The 15,832-nt window shown below is 41.3% G+C and overlaps 1 long non-coding RNA gene across 3 annotated transcripts in view; it reads right to left on the reverse strand.

The window, feature by feature from the left end:
- The window catches only part of LOC102003471, a 64,961-nt gene that overhangs the window by 23,718 nt on the left and 25,411 nt on the right, over window positions 1-15,832 (reverse strand). The window contains exons 5-7 of one of the 3 annotated variants that reach the window (XR_001234449.1): window positions 14,859-14,933; window positions 10,100-10,198; window positions 6,986-7,136 (exon numbers count right to left, since the gene is read on the reverse strand). This is a non-coding gene — a long non-coding RNA (uncharacterized LOC102003471). Of the gene's footprint in view, window positions 1-5,144; window positions 5,182-6,985; window positions 7,137-10,099; window positions 10,199-14,858; window positions 14,934-15,832 lie in introns of those variants that run through there. The other 2 variants (XR_001234450.1, XR_261299.2) reach the window with 2 other exon arrangements.

Raw genomic sequence — 15,832 nt, forward strand, 5'->3', positions numbered from 1 at the left:
TCATAAATTCCTTTTCCAGCAATGAGAAACTCAGCTGCTGCTGTCCTCATTACTTACTTGTCTGTGCAATCAGTCTGCTAAGCTGTTCTGTATAATCAACCCCCCTCCATGCTGGCTGTCTCTCCCATCTAGCACATCCACACCATCACCACTCCCTCTGTAGTACTCTCATCTTCTGTCCCACCAGCCTGTACCTCCGCAGTCCAGCTCAAACCTCTGCATGATTCTGCAAAACTCCCTCCCTGCTTTTAGCTGTCATGTTACCTCCTCCGTGGGTGAGGGAACAAAAAAGAGAAGGGTTAGCAAAGATTAGCTTCAGCCCTCAGAGTTCAACCACACTCGAGAGCCAGAAGGACCCTGACAAAATGTAAATCCAGTCACACATACCCTTCCTCTACTCAGCAGCATCCATGACTGCCATTTTACTCAGAGTCAGTGCTCTGACAAGGGCTGAAAATATCCAGCACAATCCAGGGTGTATCAACTCATTGTCTTCAATTCCTACCATTTTTCCCTTTCACTTGTTTTGTTCAGCTGTCCTAGCTATTCTTTAAACACTCCTGCCATGTTTCCAACTTAGGGACCTTCATACTTACATTTGTCTGTACCTGGAATAATTCTCCCTATGTAGGTGCAGGTTAACCGCCTTATCTCCTTCAAGTCTGAGCTAATATGTTACCCCAATGAAGCCTATTCTAACTACCCCCTTAGAAAGCACAATCCTTCTAGGCACACCTGATCCTTCTTATCTACATCCATTCTTTCCATTACATTCCCATTTTCCAACATGCTATATAAATTATCTAAGTGTTATGTTCATCATGTATTATCTGTCTCCTCCCTCCACTATGGTACCCTCTAAAATATAAGGTCATTTAGGGCAGAGAATTTTTTTTCACTGATGCATCTCAAGCGCTTAGAAGAGAGCTTTCTGATATTCTGTCTCAAAATTATTTAATTTCTAAATGATCTGACATTTTATAAATATTAATTAACTTGATTAACTAATTTAGAATGAGAACCTCCAAGTTGGAGACAAACTAAGAGTCAAAGAATATTTTAAAAATTATAATAAGATTTACTATGTACTGATATTTCCTAAGAATTAAATCTTTGTTTTGTCACATGTTAAGGAGCAGTTAGAAAGATATCTTTTGGAATTTGGCAAAATCTGAGTCCCTGAGATTCCCAACATGATTTATTCTATATTTTCCAATTCTACTTGGATCAGATATAGAACCTATTCCTGTTAACTGGGGCACTTCTTTAAGGATAAATGAATGTCCATGGTCCCCCATACATAAAATCCCAGAGTAAATGGGTCTTATACACAAAAATAGTCATTTTGTCCTTCTTCTATTATAGTAAAATATTAGGCTGTGGTTTGCTCAATGTTAGAGCACTTGCCTAGGATGCATAAGGCCCTGGGTTTGCTCCTCAGCAGTATACACACACACACACACACACACACACACACACACACACGAAAAAGGAAGGAATATAGTAAAATACTAAAAGCCTTTCTTACTGCTTTTGCTATTTCCCTCTGCCATGAACTGTTTCTCCTCTTCCATGCCATCCTTCCTTGGAGCCAACCAGTTATGGACTGAAACCTCTATAAACTGTGAGCTAAATAAATCTTTCCCCCTTTTAAAAAATGTTTTTTTTTTTAAATAAAAGCAACCAAAATGTGTGCCATGCAGGAATAACTAAGTAAACAAGTGACCCTCACCCAACCTCATTGTCAGAGCCACCCAGATTAAATTATAATGACAGATAGTACTTACAGCATGTTTAGTGTGTGCCGGGTACTATTTCAAATAACTTACAAGTGTTATTTCTCTTAACCTCACAAAAACCCTGTGAGACAGGTACCACTGTTAACACTGTTTTGCAGATGAGAAAGCCAGGGCTCAGGGTGTAGACTTCAGAGTGAAATGACCTTTCCATCATGCCAGAAAGCTACAGCCTGCGATACCTGGGGTTTCACTCTGCTTTCTTTCTCTTTATCAGCCTGGGTCAAATTGGGAGAAAGAAGACACGTGGTGATTTGAGCAGGAATGCTTAATATAAAGAACCATTATATGTAACTGGAGAGCGGAGTGACAAGGAATTGGTGACTAAGTAAAGGACACAGGAATAAGGAACAGCCTTTCCCCCTCACACAACCCCCAAGAAGGACCTTTTGCCCCGCCCAAGTCTAGGGCTAGAATCCAGATCTCTCTGGGCAGGGCACGGGCATGGCCTGGTGAGTGACAGAGAAATCCCTGTAGTGTAGTGCTAAGCAAACTTGTAGGAAACTTGATGGAAATCCATGCTTTAAGGTGTCTGGAAAGCTCTTCACAGGGAGATGTCTCCCTCCAGATATTCCACTACAAAATCACTGTAGGGATCCACCGTGCCCAATCATACCCACCATAACTGCTCCTGAGTAACCCTCCCTGGCCTGTTACCCCTGAGTAACCCTCCCTGGCTAGTTTCCCAGCCTAGGACAAATAGTCAAAACCAGTACAGTAGTATGTAAAACTTGAGGACCCAGACCCTGGCATCATCAGAGTAGGAAATGTGCCTGACATCCTTGACATTAGCTTGAGTTAAGCAAGGCACATTCCATCTTGGATGAAGCTACTTTGTCCTGACCACTACATAAACCCACTCCTTCAGACCCAAATGGCGGGGATGCACTGGTCCTGCTGCTGCACTGGACCACATTTCTGTCAGAACATCACCAATAAATTGTACTCTGTGTAACTTTGGGTCTGTGTGCCTCTTTCTTCAGACTCATGGTAACTAGGGACTGGTTTCCTACACCCTGGAGCCAGGCTGTTCCAGAACATGTGCCTGAGGAGTGATGAAAGTGTAAGCTGCTGACTCCTGGGCTCCTCTGCCTGCCATGCAGGCAGGCGCTGGGGGCTGGAGAAGCTACGTGCACTAAAGAGCCTGCCTGGGAAGCAGGTGAGATTAGGAAGCAAGATGCTTCTGCAGGGTCTCTCCAGTGCCCTTCTCTGGCAAAGCCTTCCATGGTGCCGCCTGACAAAGAAAAACTACTTAAAAGGCCCCGATCCATTTCCTTAGAGCACGCAATACAGAGTAAATTTATACCTGCAAGGCAAAAAATTGATAGCTGCCACATCCTCCAAGGCAAGAGTATTATTCCTTGCTGCATTTGGCTCCAGGAAAGTTTAATATTGTAATAAATATCTTCAACAAAAGTGCATAGTCTGTTGGGATAAATTCTTCTGAGAAGGATGCATAGGGGTGGTAAAAGGACCTTTCTAGGGGCTGGGGATTTAGCTCAGCGGCAAAGAGCCTGCCTAGCAAGCGCAAGGTCGTGAGTTCGGTTCCCGGTACCAGAGAAAAACCAAAAAAAAAAAAAAAAAAGGAACTTTCTAGATCTTGAGACCTACAGTGAAGAGCAGCAGCTGATGGCCTGTGCCCCCTCAGATGGGCACAGAACGAGGGAAGATAGGCTAAGATGTGCTACATCTGCTGCCAGTCTCTCAGGACACCTTGCTGTCCGTAAAATTTGATGATCTTGCCTGACTAATTTGGGAACATAATATAAACTTTGTATGCATGTTGTCTCCGCTGATGGAGGAGTGCCCCGTGGAATGTTATGCAACCATCAAACAGGTCATTGAAAAAAAAGAGTTCACTGTAAAATGGAAAAATGCTTGTCATAATCCTAAGTGAGAGAAAGTAGGGTGCAAGATTGTCATCTGTGAAACAAGTGACGTTACATAGAAATAAAGATCAGGAGGAAATACTCCTCAAGTCAGTGTTGTCTTTAGGTGGAATTAGAGTAATTTTTTCCTCTTATTATTATATTTCTGTGTTTTATATATTTGCTATAGTGACTGTTGTAGTCAGGGGTTTGCAAGCAGAACAATACAGGACACATAATTTATAGAATTATTTATAGTAGTCACCCAAAGGATCATACAAAGAGAGTGCAGGAAACCTGTCCACACACTAAAGACCCAAAAGAATCCAGCTGAGGGCCTGGATTCCACAGCAATGTCCTGCATGAGCCCAGCTAAAGGCCTAGAGCCCATGACAATGTCCTCCACGAGTCCAGCTGGAGCCCATGACGTGTCTCCTGCAAGTCTTTTTCATGGATCTGCATTAGGAAGGCCCAAAGGTCAGTGGTGGAAGCCAGAAAGTCTGTGCCAGTGAGATGAAGGACCTGTGCTAGCAGGCTGAGGGATCTGCACTGGAGCCAGGAAGCGATGCTCAAAGCAAGAACCAGAACTCTGGGCTTGACTTGTTCTTTCTCTAAAAGTTTGAGGTGCAGCATTAGGCTATTTACTTGTTCTTTTTCTGTTTTCCTGATATGTGAGTTCACTGCTATAAATTTCCTCTGAGGACCGCTTTCAGTGCATCCAACAGATTCCGGTAAGTTGTATTTACATTTTCATTTGTTTATAGGTATTGTTTAATTTCTTCTTTAATTTCATCTGTCACCCATTGTTCATTCAGGAGGTTGTTATTTAATTTCCTTATGTTTATGGAGTTTTGTGGTTCCTTTTGTCATTAATTTCTAATTTCATTGCACTGTGGTCAGATAATATGTATGGGATAATTTCAGTTCTTTTGCATTTAGATATGCTTGCTCTATGGGCTAGAATGTCGTCTTTTTTAGAGAATGTCCCATGGGCAACTGGGAAGAATGTGTATTCTGATAATGTGGGGTAGAACACTCTGTAAACGTCTACTAAATCCATTCATTCACAGATTTGTTTGAGATTCCCTCTTACTGCAAAAAGAATGGCTATCACCAAGAAATCAACCAACAACAAATGCTGGAGGGGCTGCAGGGTAAAAGGAACTCTTCTCCACTGTTGGTGGGCGTGTAGACTGATGCAACTGCTGTGGAAATCGGTCTGGAGATTCCTCAGTAAACTAGGATTAGATGTCCCATTCAATACAGCTGTTCTCCTTCTAGATATTTTTCCAGAACTAAAAACATCATTCCACAACAATATATGTGCACCCTTGTTTATAGCAGCACAATTTGTAATAGCTAGATCATGGATACAACCTATGCCCATCAACTGAGGTATAGATAAAAAAAAAAAAAAGACAGGTGTGGTGGCACACTCCTGTAATCCCATCACTAGGAAGACTGATGCAGAAGGATCATTGTGAGTTTGAGGCCAGCCTGGACTGCATAGTGAGATCCTGTCTCAAAAAGACAAAAAAAAAAAAAGTCGTGATATTTTTGTATAATGGAATAGTACTCAGCTATAAAGAAAGATAAACTTGAGACTTTTATAAGTAAATGGTCACCACTAGAGACCACACTCTCAAGTGAAATAAATCAGACTCACATGTGTAAACATCATATTGTCTCCCTAGTATAAGAACCTGAAAGAGTAAATGAAATCTAAAAGATACAGTAGATAGTGAGAAAGGGAAAGAAACTGCTCAAAAGGAAAGAATGACTGGGATGAGGGAAAGGAGAAAATAAAAAAGAAAAGGAAATATATATATATATGTGTGTGTGTGTGTGTGTGTGTGTATACAAGATGGTTGAGATAACTGTACTATTAATTTCTATTGCTTTCTTGAAAAGAAGAGTTGATATTTAATTGTTTGATCATTCTTGCATGTCTGTATTTGCTTATCTGAGTAACAAATATGAAAATAATAGTATGTAATTCAACAACCATTGTTAATTTCTTTTCACTCTGTCTAAAATTCTGTATTGTTTTTATTGTTTTTGTGTTGTTTCATTTATATCTGTGTGTTTGTTAAAGTTTTGGTTCTTTTATCTCTAAAAATAAAATTTAAAAAAAGAACCAGATCTCCCTCAAAAGGTACCACAGCCATCCTCAGCAACAAGGTCCCGAGCTCCTCCAACAATAACAGCCAAGTCCATATCAGGAAAGCCAGCGTAACAACCTTCTTCAGGACATTGAACAGTGCACCATCTTCCCTTCTGGAGCCAGGAAATGATGCTCAAACTGAGGGCCAGAGCTCAAAGTGAACCGTAGCCATTCTCAGTGACAAGGTAGGTCCCGAGCTCCTCCGACGATGACAAGAGCCGAGTTCATCAGGAAAGCCAACATGACAAGCTCCTCCAGGAAAACTAACAGATCTCTATAGCTTCTAAACTTCTTCCTGTCCAGGTCTGCCTCTTATGCTGCTGGCAACAATCCTCAGGTGGGCCTCCCACACCCAGCACCATGCTTCCTCAGTTCAGCTGGGTGTGACAAGTTGACCACCAGTTGTCAACCCACCACAGTGACCATGTACTGCCTAGTACTTTAAAACAAAATAGTGTAACAACAACAAATATACATACCCTGTATGTATGCGTCTGGAAGTACTGAGCCAAGGGTTGGGATCCAGGATGTGACTAGTAGAGAATCCGAACCAGTCTGCTATAGTTCACCCACGCTCAGGTGACAAGGACCAATAACAGTTTGGCCAGCTGAGATTTGACAGATGCACTAACCCAGATGTAATAGAAAAGGCCAATATATATACACAAGAAAATGAGTTCCATCTCCTACATCTTTATATTAATCAAGACCTGTACACATATCTGAGTAGAATATGAGAAAAATAAATATAATTAACCCCTCCAAAGATCAGAGTTAAACTATATCTAAGTATAACCATCAGGATATGGAAAAATATCAGCAACTTTTTCCCTAAGCTTAAGACAAGCCAATCTTCTTATAGCCCTAAGAGCAGTTTGGGGGACTCCTCTAAACACTGAACTCTCACTTTCTGCTCATATTTGCCAGAAATTTTTTATTTAAATTTCCCAACACAAAGCAGTAGTCTTCCCCTACCCCAGGCCATGGTTTCTGTTCATATTAAGAGCTCTTCAATTTTACACTCTAGGACACCCTCATCATTCCCCCGCAAAACTTGGGCAGCTATACCTCTCCTTTAACTGCACAATGATATGTAAGAAAATAGAAGGAAACTGTGGAAGAGAAAAGAAATTCAAATAGCAAACAGTAAGGATTACCTGTCTGGCAATGATCTGAACAGACCATCCAATTGAGACTTGCTGGGAAGCAGTAGATGACTTCACGGTGCCTAAGATCTCTTCCAGTTCTAGAACTGCATTATTTAGCAGTGATCTGGTGCACGAGGTGTGGTAGAAGGAAGCACTTTGTCTGTAACAGAATACAAAAAGCAGATTGAAGCTGTGAAGGAAGTGGACTACTACAGTAATCCCAGTTCCCCAAGGAATGTCCTTGTTATAGCATCAGAAGACTGACATTCAGGGAAGCCCCACAGTCACAGGCATGTGCCAGAATGCTTGGTGTCCCTCCTTCTGGGATCGGACAAACACTGGCTTCATTGGGTATCTATACAAATTAATTAACTAAGCCTCCAGAACCTTTGAACTAATGACACTCATTTCTGCCGTGTCCCTCAGCCCCATTTAAGCATATTCTCATTTCCACCACACAGGCGCTAACCCTACGGGGTCCTTCATATTGGACATTGGGAGCAGCTGTGTATAGTGAAACCCTGGGTCCACAGAAATATTTAAGAAAAAGTTACTTATTCTCAATATTAACTCTAAAATGGAAAGCCTTCCAAGATAAAGAATCCCCCTTCCTTGGTGGCTTTTCTGACTATATAAGAAACACATTACCCAAATCCTAATCAACTTGGAGGCTCACATGTGGCAATATTGCATTAGTGCTCCTTTCAGGAAGTACAATTCAACAATTCAGGTTGCTCAGCGGCCATCCTATTATTTCCTTGCTTCTTTCCAAAAGCAGCAAAGGGAACACAAACATGTGATCTACACAGAACTTTCTTCTTTCCCTTCATCTGCTCCTCTCTGTCTTAATGTCTTTCTCTAGCACCCTATGCGTCCCCAGAGAATCCCTTCCCCACCCCCGGGCTGTGTGGTTTTCCTTCCTTCCTCTCCTCTCTCCACTGTCAACATACTCCCAGTCTCCCATGAAGACCAAGCTCCTCTTCATCAAGAGGACAGAGGAGAGGAGAGATTAGGTTGGTAATTACAGAATTCTTCTTGATGGATTAGGCAACAAGAATCTGAGGACGTTCCCATGTTCACTTTCTTTCTTTCTTTCTTTTTTATTTTAAAGAGAGTTTTAAAGAGAAATAACAACATCGACAAAAACAAAACAAAGCAAAAACGATGTCCGTGTTCATTATTCTTGTTCCGCGGCACTCACAAAGTTGCTGTGTCTGTCACAGTGGCTCACAGTTTGGTGACGCTGATCACTATGGAATTCATGAGCCAAATCTCCTAATTTTAATCAGTGAGAAAACCAACAGAGACATCAAATGACTTACCCAAGTTTGCAAAGCGTCCTTTGCATTGCTCTATGTTATGACTTTAAATCCTGTGATTTGGGCTCATGAAAAGGAGTAATGGTCAGTGTCCTCCAGCTGGAGACCACCAGAAATACACCCGTAATTGAAAAGCTGGGTTTCTTATGTGTTGCAGAGAGGAACCCTGGACTGTCTCAATGAGAAAGTGTATAAAAGCACTTATGCAATGAACTCTGGTAGATGATTTGAGAGTGTGCTGAGGGACGTGGGCGTGGTCTTGATTGAATGCTATCAAGAAATGGGGTTATTTCTATGACTTAATAACTCTCACCTAGGAAGAGGAAAAATGTCATTGGTAAAAAATCAGAAGTAACTCCTGTTAGCCAGAATAAAGGGATGCCTGGTCATTTTTGTGGAATGGACAATGTCCCTATTTTATGTATGTTCAAACATGATTGTGCAGTAGTCTTGTTTCTTTCTTAATCTTCATCATCACGGAGTGGCCTTGTCTGATGGCAATGTTCCATGAAAATGTTTTATTTCAACAGGAGAATGCCGAGTCTACTCTAGGTCAGTCCAGCTCTGGACACTGGAGGACTGCTTTTCTCTTTCTCGTAATAAAACTACCATCTTTTGAGTACTTTTAGCATCTCAGGATTATTTTGATCTTCACCATCAACCTAGGAGGTAGATGCTACTATGATTTTCATTCTCACATGAAGAAACAAAAGCTTTGTGGGGTCAGTTGTTTACCCAAGGTCCCACAGCTAGTAAATGGCAGCACTGTGGCTCAAAACTGGGCAGTCTTTCTCCAGGGTCTCCTCTCTGATCTGCCCCCTGCAATGAGGCCAGGAGTGAACTGGGATCCTGGAAATGGGGTGGAGCTCATCTACAGAGATATGGGACAATTTTGCAGTAAATACAATGGGGAGGATGAAAGTACTCAAGAACTTAAGACAGTAATGAGTGACTGCATCATGAGCACTCGGGTCGGAAAAGGAAAAAATGTGGAAAAAACTGCAGGGCATGGTGGTATACGCCTTAATCCCAGCACTCAGGAGGCTGAGGCAGGAGGATCACTGCAAGATCAAGGCCAACCTCAGCTACAAAGTGAGCTTAAGACCAGCCTGAACTGTGAAGTGAGGCCTTGTCTCAAAAAGACAAAAAGAAGGGCTGGGAATTTAGCTCAGCGGCAAAAGCGCCTGCCTGGCAAGCGCAAGGTCATGAGTTCGGTTCCCAACCAAAAAAGAAAAAAAGCAACTGTGACACTTTGATCATAAACTCCGTCTAATAAAAGGAAAGATGAGTTATTGTTCCTTAACTAAAGAATGACTTTATGGTTTAGAATATTTTTCACTCTCTGTTTTCTGTGTAAATTTAAATCAACAGAGAGCAGAAGGAAAAATCAGCAGCAACTCCTCCGGCATAGCCAGTCAAACCATGTCAGTGTAGTCAAATGGTAAAGCAAAACTGTTCAGGGCTTTGTGAAGGAGGCTGCCCTCATTAGGCAGTACCAACAACTTAATCATTATGATCAGAAGAGAAATCTGTCATTAATACCTTTATAAATGCACTCATTTTTCAGAATCAGCTTTGGAGTGAAATGATAGAATGAAACTCAAATTAGCAGACAAAGGCCTTCGTCCAACCGTTCCCACATCCCAATCCCAGCTCCTCCTGGCTTCAGTGGGTGTTCCAGGCACAGAGAAAGAACAGGTGCTGGACATCGATCTACTTGTAGTATTAGAAAGAATTCTTCTCTCCGTAACTTCCGAGGCAGCCAAAATCCTAGCATTGCAGCAGCATTCCATCCTGAGCTCACCTTCCCAAATCCAAATGACAAAGCACACTTCTTTCTCAAACTGAGGAAAAATAGAGGTCTTTCAGGTGCGGGATGACAGTGCCAAGAAGGTAATTGGACCTAAAAGTAAAAGAAAGAAAAAAATTGGAATGCAAAAGGTTGCTAGTTCAGCTATGGTAACCTTTTCACCAATCTGTCCTTGTCAAACAAACTCATGCTTCAGGAATTAAAATTTCAACAAGTTAGGGTGCTTCTACTACATGACAGGCACTGTGCTAAGCTCTAGGAATAAAAAGTCCACTAAGATGTCATCACCGCCCTCAAAAAGTTCTATGTAGATCGTGTCTCTGCTGTTGTTTGCACAAAACCTTGGATAGTGCTTGAAAGCTGTTTCCTGTCAATGAAGATTACAAGGATAATATTGACCATGATCATGATGTTAGGGAGCATAGCTGTCATCAAGTATAAGTAGCAGATACAAGAAAAAAAAAACTAGTCCATGTTGTTTACCTATTTTGGAGGAAAGACTGGTCTGGGCTATGAAAAGAGTCTCCTCCTGCCAGGAAGGCCTGGGGGTCCTACGGTCTCACCACGAATTAGTAGAAAGTCCCAGGCCATCCTTTGGTTCCTCCAGGCCTCAGAAATAACTGAAGGACAGTCAAGATTTGACCTGCAAAGTGGGCTAAAAACTGGCCTAGAGAATAACACAGGACAAACAGCTACCAAGGTGAGTACATTCTGCTAACACTCTGGGTGGCATTCCTAGGGAAAGCATTGTACATCCCATGAGTTCGTGGCTATGCAATCACTTCACGGTCCTGGCTGTGCCTCCGGGAGGACAGCATCATGTGAAAACCACATGAGCTTGTACCAACTCATCCTCCTCAGCACAAGGACTTAAGAAAGACATGTCTATATGGGAAGTTACCTAACTGTCACTAACTGAAGCAGCTCGTTTCATTTCCAAACATGAGTGAGCATGGTGTGGGTGCAGAGTTGCAGGGTTAAGTGATCGAAACATGGATAATTTCCTAGGTTGTGGTTTTGTTCTGTCTTGGTTTGGTTTTAAGCCCTGAGGGTTAAACGCAGGGCTTCACACATGCTAAGCAGGCGCTCTCCTGCTGAGCTATATCCCCAGCCCCCAGTTTCTGTCTAGGAATAAGTACCAATCATCGGCTTTGGGACAGATTCTTACAGATGCGTTTAGCTGTCCCGGACCTAATCTGCAACACTGTGCCCTCTAGTCTCCTGGGCCACCTCGTACCATCGTGACCCCGGATGACATCCAGCCTAGTCACCTCGCTTTTTCCTTTCCCAGCCAGCCCATCTCATGCAAACTTCCAGCACTCTTAGCCAAATCCTAGATTCTACGTCTACCTACCCCATTTCTAGATAAATGCAATAATTTCATTTTTGCTGTTGTGACCACTGTTGAACCACAAAGAGAGGGTGGATGCGGTTGACACTGTTTTGCACAGCACATAGGAGGGAGAGACATGGATCAAATCGGGCATTCTTAGCCCCAGTGATAAAGAAAAGCAGATGGATCTCTACTGGAACACTGAGATCAGAACAAAAACCTCCCTGGCAAACCTCTCTTATCAACCAAAAGGAGCCAACAAGAAACTAACATTTATTGAGCACCTACTACCTGCCTGGTACTCCGTTATGCATTTCATATCATCTACTTATCTTCACATCAGTCTGGCAAAATCAGTATTATTATACTTAATAAATTCTACAAAATATTTCAGACTCAAAGACAGTTGAGCCCAAGGTTACCCAACTAGAAAGTAAAGAACTAGGCTTGAAGCCCACGTCTGGATGGTCACAGCTTCTCACTTCAGAGGGGGGTTCTTAAAGGAGAACACTGTCCCCCAAGGTCCTGGTCAAGGAAGTCAACAAATCTCACTTCCTTCTTCTATAAACCCAACACGGGAGCACATGTATTCTAACCCCTTAGACTATCTAAATACATTTGTGATTTTCATTAAAGCAAAATAGCAATTATGTACTTGAAATATTTATAAAATAAGTCAACTACATTTGAGGGAAACTGTAAAAGCATTGCAATTAAACAGATCTGTGCACACTGCGGGGTGTTTTTCTAACAAAAGGAGTAAGGAATAATGCTGCTAATAAAAACAATGATGATCTTGTTTAAATGTTCTAATACTCATTTAACACTGTTCTGAGTGGAACTGTAGATTAGTAGTTTCAAATAAAATCTTTGATGAAAGATTAAATATATCTTCTCATTCTCCTCTGCAAAGCTGGTGATTCAAGTGGGCTAATTTGTTCTCTTTCTTCTAGCGAAATGTTTTAAGTGATCTATAAATGTTTTTCTTCTATTCATGTTGTAAGAGGAGCCAAGGGGAGTGATGATGAACAAGGGGTTATACCGATGCACTAAAAAGTAAAGGGTCCCTGCCGCTAGCACCCCACACATACAATACCCACACTGACTCCTCATGGGAGTGCCCAATAAAAAATAAGCACATCTTGAATCTCAAAATAAATGTTCAAAAATAATAAATATTAATTCAGGAAACTATGTTAAACAGAAACTAATCCCAAACAATTTCCTGGTCACCTTTTAAAAAATCATGCCGCCGGGCATGATGGCTCCTGCCTGTAATCCCAGCACTCAGGAGGCCGAGGCAGGAGGATCGTTGCAAGTTCAAGACGAGCCTGGGCTACAAAGTGAGCTCAAGCCAGCCTCAATTGCATAGCAAGATCCTGTCTCAGAAAAACAAAACAAAAAAAATAAATAAAAATAAAAAATAAAAAAATCATGCTAATTAATCAAGTGTAGGGGTTTTTAATTTTCTATTTTAGAAAGGAGAAATTACACACATACATACAGACTACAGTATACATATATACTAAGTGTAGACCCAAATATAAATATATATACATATATATATGTATATATATATATATTTCTTCAAGGAAAAAATAAGACTGGCTGATCAATTGTAAACTTGTTGCCGAACCCCCGTACCAGAGCTGGAAGGCAAGGGATCTCTCCCAAAGCATCAGCCCAGAGCTGGCTTTGGGCTTAGTTTATATAGGTTTTGCAAGCAGGGATACAAAAGATTAAAAGCGTGGTGAATTTTTACTGGGCAGCATCAGTTATTTTTTGTTGCTGAGCAGAAAGTCTTTGAAACAAGTTAGCAAACAGGGCATGTTCAGGGGCTGGAAAGTACAGGCTGTGCAGTGGGGTACGGTCAAACTGAGCTGGGTCAAGTTATCTCTGGAGTAGTCAGTCAAGGTTGAGTGAGTCAAACAGACTAGCTACGTGGTGGGTTGCATGATCTTGTTTTGTCCTAATATGGTGTCTCACTACTAGTTGATTTTTAATTTTTTTTAAATTTCCATCACAAGCTGAAAATTTTCTCTCTTGCACTTCAAACTTAACAATATACAGTATCTGTAATGTTCCTAAGCCAGTGTAGGGAAATGTAAGCTACCCAGTTTTAGTGTATTGTGGGGTGTAGGACAGAGAGGTTGTTTTTGTTAAAAATCAAGATAACCACTCTGTAAAATGGTTAACCTCAAGGAACAAACACACACTTAGCCAACAGGTCAGACTGGTCATTTAAAGCTATTCCTGGTGGCGCACACCTGTAATCCCAGCACTCGGGAGGCTGAGAAAGGAGGATCCTTGCAAGTTCGAGACAAGCCTGGGCTACAAAGTGAGCTCAAGTCCAGCCTTAACTCTATAGTGAGACCCTAACTCAAAAAAAAAAAAAAAAAAAAAAAAAAAGACTGGTCATTTAAAAAGACATCTGCTTAGAAGATACTATGGGATATGGAGACCTTCAGCTGAGAAGATGTACTGAAACTCTAAGGTAACACAAAATATCCAGAGTAGTTAATCATACTCTCTAAGGGTAATTGTTTGCCCCCTCAACTTCTAGGCTGAGAACATAAAAGTACTTATTGCTTCTTATTACCTCAGGTTCCAGTATTAGGTCTCCATTAAATATTGGTTGAGTGGAATGAGTGAATCTTCTCAGCAGCATTCAGCCTAAAGTAATTTTTACATGAGTTTGCATATTTCTGATGTTTTCCCCATGAGATATAACTGGGCAAAATTCTAATTGTGAAAAAGCTGGTTAAGTTTAATTTCAGGAACCCCCCAAACCAATTATGACTTAAAGTATGCTGATCTGAGCTCAGAGAGATGAACCTCAAGGCAGACCACAAATCACACATTTTCTATGGGGAAGGTTCGAGTCTGATGAAGTCAATACTGATTGCAAAATTCCCAGAGAGAAAAACTACATCTTGGACAAACACAGGGATTATAGGTACTCTATTGCATGTTTAGGTGACCTAAAAACCTGCACTCATCAAAGATGTGTAAAACCACTTGAACAGTGCAGAATGATCCACAAACAAGGTGCCAAGAACGTCTACCCAGAAGAGATATCTCCCTCCCTGGACAGTCAAACCAAAGAAAGACTCCAGCTCTTTAGAACAACCAGGTTCTTGTCTGGTCGTAGAGGGATAAACTGAGGCTGCCTCCTGATAAAAAAGGAACTATATGTATGCTCATCAACTTCTAAAACAATTCAGTCAGGATTCCTGTCCTACCTCCAGGTTAAGGTACCTCTGCTTCCCAAGCCTACCTGTTCTAATACTTGTGTTTGCCTCCTTTGACCTATCAGCTGCTTCTAGCATACCCAGCTCGGTCTTGACTACCTTTCTGATTCTGACTCCTACAACTTCTTCTCTCAGATAGGAGTCCCAGCCCATGCTCAGATTCACTCACCTGGTTCTTGGAGCTCAACCCAAGAAAGAACATGCCATTGCAGACCAAGCTGAGAGCAGGTGCTATGTGGGTGATCTGAGAACAGAAATAAAAGGTGTATCGGACCTTACGATATCCGAGATCACTCGGATTTGCACCTTTACATCTTTTACTGTAGTTTTTTACTTGAGGTTGATGAGATTTCTCATGTGGGATGGAACTGGAAGAAGGGGTAATTAGGGTTATCATATTCACTTCAAACACAAATACACACAGTTTCCTTGCAAATGAAAAGCATGATCACATGATTCAAGTCTGTTCCAAAATTCATCAGTTTCTATGATTTCTCCTTAGTTCCTTATGATTCCAAATTCTATATAAAGTCAACCTACCATTTTGTAATACACTCTTCTAATTTTGGGGTGGTTGAATTTCACCCCAACTAAAGATAGAGCAAAACAAATAGGTTCATATTACAGCAAGTGTGATTTAGAGTTAGATGACTTACAAAAAGTTATTGATGGTGAGAACTTGGACCATAGCATGTCTGAGTGGACGGGAAGAGGGTCCCAGTTCTGAGGAGCTGGATGGGTTTTATCACATACTGTCACATGAATAAAGCTATTTGACCTCTCTGGATTCAAGTGTTGAAAACTTAAAGTGAGATAGTATAGGAAAAGCACTTTGTGCATCAAAAATCATGCTTTTAAAAATAATGTTATTATTTTCATGGCATGAGTCCAGCATGATAAAAAATTCAAATTATAATTTTTCATTATTGACATACAAGTAATCTGAGATTTCACTTACAGGAAAAGACTTCAATGATTAAGAATATAAGAACTTGCTGGGTGTGGTAGCACACGCCTATAATCCCAGCACTTGGGAGGCTGAAGCAAGAGGGTCATTGCTAGTTTGAGGCCAACCTGAGCTACAAAGTGAGTTCAAGGCCAGCCCGAACTGCAAAAAGACCAAAAAAAAAAAAAAAAAAAAAA

The sequence above is a fragment of the Chinchilla lanigera genome, unplaced genomic scaffold (genome assembly GCF_000276665.1).
Source record: "Chinchilla lanigera isolate Chin_1 unplaced genomic scaffold, ChiLan1.0 scaffold00027, whole genome shotgun sequence".
Classification (NCBI taxonomy): Eukaryota; Metazoa; Chordata; class Mammalia; order Rodentia; family Chinchillidae; genus Chinchilla; species Chinchilla lanigera.